At 40.8% G+C, this 8,862-nt stretch overlaps 1 long non-coding RNA gene across 1 annotated transcript; it reads left to right on the top strand.

Moving 5' to 3' along the window:
* Positions 1-948: 948 nt before the first annotated feature.
* On the top strand, positions 949-3,981 carry LOC139835017 (uncharacterized). The gene is made up of 2 exons (XR_011750701.1): positions 949-1,238; positions 2,447-3,981. It is a non-coding gene; the product is annotated as an uncharacterized lncRNA (long non-coding RNA).
* Positions 3,982-8,862: the final 4,881 nt, after the last annotated feature.

Raw genomic sequence — 8,862 nt, 5'->3', positions numbered from 1 at the left:
TTGTTCTTTTTCTTTTGTGCATCATCATGGCATCATGCATCATATCATTTATGTTTTTATCAAATAAAATTATTTTATAAACCCTAATTATTTTATTTTCCCTCTCATATGGTTTATATAATAAACCCTCCCCAATGTCATTTCATTTAACAAAACCTTAAAAACTATTTCTTCTTGTGTGAAAAGTTTTCAAATTATTTTCAAACTCAGTTTAAATGTTTTTGTTTTACATATGCCCACTTCTTCTCTCTATCTTTTCACGGCCCAGGGTAGTACCCCTAATAGATTTGCTTGTTCTTTTTCTTTTGTGCATCATCATGGCATCATGCATCATATCATTTATGTTTTTATCAAATAAAATTATTTTATAAACCCTAATTATTTTATTTTCCCTCTCATATGGTTTATATAATAAACCCTCCCCAATGTCATTTCATTTAACAAAACCTTAAAAACTATTTCTTCTTGTGTGAAAAGTTTTCAAATTATTTTCAAACTCAGTTTAAATGTTTTTGTTTTACATATGCCCACTTCTTCTCTCTATCTTTCGCTCAAAGCTTCCTTTCTCTCAATTCTTGGCTTCCATCTCTACCGAAGTGATCTCAAGGAATATGCTTGAGAGAGGAGCCATCCCGTTTCAGTCATCTAGTCTTTTGCTTCTTTCCAACAACAACCAGCAGTGATGGTTCATGCTTCCACCAAGCCCATCTCCTCCTTTTTCTCTCCACCGTATCAGCCCAACTCCAACCCAGCCAAAGCCTATTCTATTTCTCCACCAACAGCCCAACTCGGCAACTCCTCTTGACATCCTTCTTCCAGCTCGTACTTACGGCAGCGTATCCAAAGACCTGCACGTCGCTGTCCGTGATGGGACGGCCGATGATCAACTCCCTCCCCTATAAAAATCCGAGCAGCTGCCACCTGCAGAACCCTAGTCCCCTCTCCATCCCATCAGCGCCGCCACTTCCCGCCCGCTGTTTCCCTGGACAAAACCCTACCGTGATACAGCCGACGCCGTCTACCTCGCTCGCCGTCGCCATGGCCGCCGACGACGCCACCTGATCCGTGGAATCGCACCGTATCGGCCTCCTCTTCCTCGACGTCTGCTTCTCGGAGACGAACGCGCCAAGGACCGCCTCCTTCCTCTTCATCCCGACGCTGTCTACCCCGGCCACTTCTTCCTCTTCGTCGCCGGCCACCATCTCCGACGCCTCAACCTCGTCGACGAGCATCCCAGGGTGAGCAGCACTTCATCTCCTCTCCCATGCATGCCTCATCACCTCTGCACCGTCGACGTGAGAAGGATCTGAACGAAAACAAAAACGAAAACGTGCAGTTTTGATCTGTTTCACGGTGGCCACTTTCGACGCAGATCCTCGCCGGCACAGTCCATCTCAGCACGATATTCTTGTTTCTCTAGATGCACCACATCACCAGCTATCTACTGGTTTTTGAATCATCCCAAACGGCGCAGTATCGGCGACGCCATCGTCTTCCAAAGATGACACCAGAAAACAGTTTCAGTTTTCAGTTCGCTGTTTCGTCTGTCCGTTTTCCGGCGACCCTCCCCGTCGCATGTGTGCACCGTTTCCACCCAAAACACCTCCATTCAAATCGTGGCACAACCATCTTGCTCAACGTTCTTTGTTTCATTCAAAACAGTGCACAGAATCGTTGCGAGCGACACTTTAATATCTGTGCAGATTCGCGTCTACAGGAAATCGCAAGTGTCAATCTTCAGTTTCTAGTGTTCAAAATTCAGACAGCTGCACTACACACCTTACGTTGTCTAAAGCCTGTATCGTACCAAATCCGATCTAGCAGCCCAGTGGCTTTGCTCCTTGCTCCACACTGAAGCGACCTGATTTCAAATCCTGTACGGCGCAATAAAACCACCTTTTTGCATCCTTGCCACGCGGCGCCTACGTGGCCGTGGACCCATCTGTCTGTGGCTCTAGCTATCTTCCAGCACGGTGTAAACATTTTCCGGCTCAATCCAAACTCAGTTTCCGGACACAATCAGATGCTTTTCAAACCAATTGTTTTTGCACTTTTATAAATCCAAATCAAACAAACTTTATGTCCATTTTGATCAGAAAAATATAAGGAACATGAATATGCCATCTATATGCATGTTTGCATCTCGCATCATGTCGCGCGTTGATAGTCGTGCATGTTCATCTAACAAATATGCGGAGTATTTTGGATATCCGCCTAAGGTTTTCCCCGCTCCGTTTAATATTGAAGTAGCGCACCTTGCCATGATATGTCATGCTAATCAACCATTAACTTTGCCGGTAGAAAATGCAACTCTAACATAATTTGTTTGTTCGGGATTCCGATCCCGCTTAAATTGGATAAGTGCATCGCATCATGCATATCATCTTGATCATGCTGGATCTTTTTTATCCGTAGTAGTAAGACTTGCACCCGTTGTTTGTTCCAGCATTTGCTTCTTCCCGGATAGGATCACGAAGTGGTGTTGTGAGATACGACGAGTTCTCCGACAAGTTCTTCTGCAGCTTTTCACAGGCGAGCCCACCCCTTCACCTATTTTACTTTTACATGCTCTTTTGATCTATTGCTATCCTTGTGTTGCGATTCTGTTGTGTCACGTGTCCTATCCACCTGTTACCTATATGTCCGAGATACACCTCCTCGCCCTACCTATTGTTTGTTGTTTGCCAGCTTTGCGAGTCGTAGGCGAGTTTAGGGTCTTGTTGATATCTCGAGATGTTCGGGATATTTTGTTGGGAGGTTATCACATGCTATATCTTTTGTTGGAGATAATCACACTTTACTTTATTGTTAACAACTAAAATTGTAAGCAGAGGCATCTGTGAGCCCCTTTGCGAAAGCATCGGAACTTTGACTTGCTAATGTCCCCTAGGACCCGAGTTCTTGTTATCTGTTCCGAGATTGAGCGCTCTACCCGTACGTGGGGGAATGGGACCCCCATTACCCACTACCTTTCCTCGAGTCTGTTTATTGGGAGCCACAACCTTGGTTTTATTTGCCCATATGCACGATATGCACGATTTACTTCCTGTTGTCTTCGGGTGTTTATTTCTGTACTGTACTCATAACGCGGGACTCCTTATCCTTGGCCGGTCGTTAGTGCCCGCCTTGGAAGTCGTCGCAAACCTCTGGGTCCGTATCGAAGTACGGCCGAACTTCGTCACGGGTAGCTTAGTTGGGTGGCTCCCATTAAATTTTCTCTTGCATTGGGAACGGTCTTGATGTGAGACTCCACCTGTAGTAAGTGGGTTCGAGCATGCGTATGGTTACATTTGGGCAACCCCTGCAGGGTGTACATCTTATCGATAAGCCGTGTCCGCGGATATGGACGACTTGGAATTGTATAGCTTGATCATAGAACAACTTACACCTTATTCCTGTTGTTAATAATTTGCTAATAAAACCCTTTTAAAAGTGTGTGTGTGCCTTTGCAATACCTCTTGGCGAAGGGGGATCGCATTGGCTGGGTTATGTTTGGGTAGTATTTATCTGTTACCTTGTGCGCTCTCTTATCTTCTCTGAGTAGACGGATGTTGTAGCGTGTCTCTATTGGATAGTAGCTTTGCTGCCGCTAAACTCCACATATAGCCGGGTGAAGTTTATACCGCCCACCAGCGAGCATAGCTGGTCTTGTCTCGCAAGTACGTGCCAATGGTACTTACCCTCGCCTTCCTTTCTTTTTGTCTCCTCCCCCTTTTGTCGGCAACCGATGGCCCGACTTTGACAGGTACGAAATGACGACGTTAGCAAGGTTACCCTTCCGGCTTGGCCTGGGCAGGGTTATGGACGCCGCTGGTTATCTTCAGGACTCTTAGTCCAATTTGTATCTTGTCCGTACTCGGACGTATTCGATCTTCTGTATGATTTGGATCTTTGTATTGTATATTTGTATCTTGACTCGTTGGAGTCGTTGTTGTAATATATGTATCTTGTGGGCTCTATTGTAATCCTGTTGTAATGTTACCGCTCGTGTTAATTCCTCTGGCATCACGTGTGTGATTAGTCGCGCATGTCCTGTCGGAGGGCGTCTCAGAATCGATATCATGCGGATTTCGGCGGGTTCGCTGGGATCCTCATGGTACCGGTTCCGGGGCATCACAGGAGGCGCTCGAGGGGCCCACACCATAGGGCGGCGCGGGCCCCTCCTTGGCCGCGCCGCCTTGTGGTGTCGCCACCTCGTGGCCCCACTTCGTATCTCCTTCGGTCTTCTGGAAGCTCCGTGGAAAAATAAGACCCTGGGCGTTCGTTTCGTCCAATTCCGAGAATATTTCCTGTGTAGGATTTCTGAAACCAAAAACAGCACAAAACAGGAACTGGCGCTTTGGCATCTCGTTAATAGGTTAGTGCCGGAAAATGCATATAAATGATGTAAAGTGTGTATAAAACATGTGAGTATTGTCATAAAACTAGCATGGAACATAAGAAATTATAGATACGTTTGAGACTTATCAAGCATCCCCAAGCTTAGTTCCTACTCGTCCTCGAGTAGGTAAACGATAGCAAGGATAATTTCTGAAGTGACATGCTGCTATCATAATCTTGATCAATACTATTGTAAAGGCATATGAGATGAATGAAGTGATTCGAAGCAATGGTAAAGACAATGACTGAACAACTGATCATATAGCAAAGACTTTTCATGAATAGTACTTTCAAGACAAGCATCAATAAGACTTGCATAGGAGTTAACTCATAAAGCAATACATTCTTAGTAGAAAGTTTTGAAGCAACACAAAGGAAGATATAAGTTTCAGCAGTTTCTTTCAACTTCAACATGTATATCTCATGGATAATTGTCAACACAAAGTAATATGATGAATGCAAATAAGCAAGTATGTAGGAATCAATGCACACAGTTGACACAAGTGTTTGCTTCTAAGATAGAAAGAAGTAGGTAAACTGACTCAACATAAAGTAAAAGAAAGGCCCTTCGCAGAGGGAAGCATGGATTACTATTTTTGTGCTAGAGCTTTTATTTTGAAAAAATAGAAACAATTTTGTCAACGGTAGTAATAATTCATATGTGTTATGCATAAGACATCCTATAAGTTGCAAGCCTCATGCATAGAATACCAATAGTGCTCGCACCTTGTCCTAATTAGCTTGGATTTACATGGATTATCATTGCATAACATATGTTTCAACCAAGTGTCACAAAGGGGTACCTCTATGCCGCCTGTACAAAGGTCCAAGGAGATAGATCGCATTTGATTTCTCGTTTTTGATAGATCTCAACTAAGGACATCCATACCGGGACACCATAGAAAATAGATAATGGACTCCTCTTTAATGCATAAGCATTCAACAACAGATAATATTCTCATAAGAGATTGAGGATTAGTGTCCAAACTGAAACTTCCACCATGATTCATGGCTTTAGTTAGCGGCCCAATGTTCTTCTCTAACAATATGCATACTCAAACCATTTGATCATGATAAATCGCCCTTACTTCAGACAAGACGAACATGCATAGCAACTCACATGATATTCAACAAAGGTGTAATAGTTGATGGCGTCCCCAGAAACATGGTTACCGCTCAACAAGCAACTTATAAGAAATAAGATACATAAGCTACATATTCTTTACCACAATAGTTTTTAAGGCTATTTTCCCATGAGCTATATATTGCAAAGACAAGGAATGAAACTTTAAAGGTAGCACTCAAGCAATTTACTTTGGAATGGCAGAGAAATACCACATAGTAGGTAGGTATGGTGGACACAAATGGCATAGGTTTTGGCTCAAGGATTTGGATGCACGATAAGTATTCCCTCTCAGTACAAGGCTTTGGCTAGCAAGGTTGTTTGAAGCAAACACAAGTACGAACCGGTACAGCAAAACTTACATAAGAACATATTGCAAGCATTATAAGACTCTACACTGTCTTCCTTGTTGTTCAAACACTTCACCAGAAAATATCTAGACTTTAGAGAGACCAATCATGCAAACCAAATTTCAACAAGCTCTACGGTAGTTCTTCATTAATAGGTGCAAAGTACATGATGCAAGAGCTTAAACATGATCTATTTGAGCACAACAATTGCCAAGTATCAAATTATTCAAGACAACATACCAATTACCACATGAAGCATTTTCTGTTTCCAACCAAATAACAATGAACGAAGCAGTTTCAACCTTCGCCATGAACATTAAAAGCAAAGCTAAGAACACCAGTGTTCATATGAAACAGCGGAGCGTGTCTCTCTCTAACACAAAGAATGCTAGGATCCGAGTTTATTCAAACAAAAACAAACAGACGCTCCAAGTAAAGCACATAAAATGTAACTGAATAAAAATATAGTTTTACTAGAGGTGACCTGATAAGTTATCGATGAAGAAGGGGATGCCTTGGGCATCCCCAAGCTTAGATGCTTGAGTCTTCTTGAAATATGCAGGGATGAACCACGGGGGCATCCCCAAGCTTAGACTTTTCACTCTTCTTGATCATATTGTATCATCCTCCTCTCTTGATCCTTGAAAACTTCCTCCACACCAAACTCAAAACAAACTCATTAGAGGGTTAGTGCATAATCAAAAATTCACATATTCAGAGGTGACATAATCATTCTTAACACTTCTGGACATTGCCCAAAGCTACTGAAAGTTAATGGAACAAAGAAATCCATTCAACATAGTAAAAGAGGCAATGCGAAATAAAAGGCAGAATCTGTCAAAATAGAACAGTCCGTAAAGACGAATTTTTTAGAGGCACTTAACAGGCTCAGATGAAAAAGCTCAAAACTAATGAAAGTTGCGTACATATCTGAGGATCACGCATGAAAATTGGCAGATTTTTTTGATTCTTCTACATAGAGATCTACTCAAATTCGTGACAGGTAGAAATCTGTTTCTGCGCAGCAATCCAAATCTAGTATCAACTTTACTATTAGAGACTTTACTTGGCACAACAATGCAATAAATTAAAGATAAGGAGAGGTTGCTACAGTAGTAACAACTTCCAAGACTCAAATATAAAACAAAAGTGCAGAAATAAAATAATGGGTTGTCTCCCATAAGCGCTTTTCTTTAACGCCTTTCAGCTAGGCACAGAAAGTGTGAATCAAGTATTATCGAGAGATGAAGCATCAACATCATAATTTGTTCTAATAATAGAATCAAAAGGTAACTTCATTCTCTTTCTAGGGAAGTGTTACATACCTTTCTTGAGAGGAAATTGATACTTAATATTCCCTTCCTTCATATCAATAATAGCACCAACAGTTCGAAGAAAAGGTCTTCCCAAAATAATGGGACAAGATGCATTGCATTCAATATCCAATACAACAAAATCAACGGGGACAAGGTTATTGTTAACCGTAATGCGAACATTATCAATCCTCCCCAAAGGTTTCTTTGTAGAATTATCAGCAAGATTAACATCCAAATAACAATTTTTCAGTGGTGGCAAGTCAAGCATATTACAGAGTTTCTTAGGCATAACAGAAATACTTGCACCAAGATCACATAAAGCATTACAATCAAAATCATTGACCTTCATCTTAATGATGGGCTCCCAACCATCTTCCAACTTCCTAGGAATAGAAGTTTCAAGTTTTAATTTCTCTTCTCTAGCTTTTATAAGAGCATTTGTAATATGTTTTGTAAAGGCCAAATTTATAGCACTAGCATTAGGACTTCTAGCAAGTTTTTGTAAGAACTTAATAACTTCAGAGATATGACAATCATCAAAATCTAAACCATTATGATCTACAGCAATGGGATCATTGTCCCCAATATTTTGAAAAATTTCAGCAGTTTTATCACAAACAGTTTCAGCAATTTTAGCGCTTTGTGCAGGTTTTGCACGCTTTGCATTAGGAGTAGAAACATTGCCAACACCAATTATTTTACCATTGATAGTAGGAGGTTTAGCAACATGTGAAGCATCAACATTACTAGTGGTGGTAATTGTCCAAACTTTAGCTACATTATTCGCTTTAGCAAATTTTTCTTCTCTTTCCCACCTAGCATGCAATTCAGCCATCAATCTAATAATTTCATTAATTCGAACTTGGATAGCGTTTTCTGTAGCAAATGACTTAATATCTTTATCTTCATTAGGCATAACTTTCAATTTTAAAAGATCAACATCAGCAGCAAGACTATCAACCTTAGAAGCAAGAATATCAATTTTACCAAGCTTTTCTTCAACAGATTTGTTAAAAGCAGTTTGTGTACTAATAAATTCTTTAAGCATGACTTCAAGACCAGAGGGTACACTTCTACTATTGTTGTAAGAATTACCATAAGAATTACCATAACCATTACCATTATTAGAAGGATATGGCCTATAGTTGTTACCAGAATTATTCCTATAAGCATTGTTGTTGAAATTATTACTTTTAATGAAGTTCACATCAACATTCTCTTCTTGAGCAACCAATGAAGCTAAAGGAACATTATTAGGATCAACATTAGATCTACCATTCACAAGCATAGACATAATAGCATCAATCTTATCACTCAAGGAGGAGGTTTCTTCAACAGAATTTACCTTCTTACCTTGTGGAGTCCTTTCTGTGTGCCATTCAGAGTAATTTATCATCATATCATCAAGAAGCTTTGTTGCGGCGCCTAAGGTGATGGACATAAAAGTACCTCCAGCAGCTGAATCCAATAGGTTCCGCGAAGAAAAATTCAGTCCTGCATAAAAGGTTTGGATGATCATCCAAGTAGTTAGTCCATGGGTAGGGCAATTCTTTACCAAAGATTTCATTCTTTCCCATGCTTGAGCAACATGTTCATTATCCAATTGCTTAAAATTCATAATGCTACTTCTCAAAGATATAATTTTAGCAGAAGGATAATATCTACCAATGAAAGCATCTTTACATTTAGTCCA

The sequence above is a fragment of the Lolium perenne genome, chromosome 1 (genome assembly GCF_019359855.2).
Source record: "Lolium perenne isolate Kyuss_39 chromosome 1, Kyuss_2.0, whole genome shotgun sequence".
Taxonomy (NCBI): domain Eukaryota; kingdom Viridiplantae; phylum Streptophyta; class Magnoliopsida; order Poales; family Poaceae; genus Lolium; species Lolium perenne.
The sequence above is the reverse complement of the archived record's forward strand: the minus strand, read 5'-3'. Positions and strand labels throughout refer to the sequence as shown.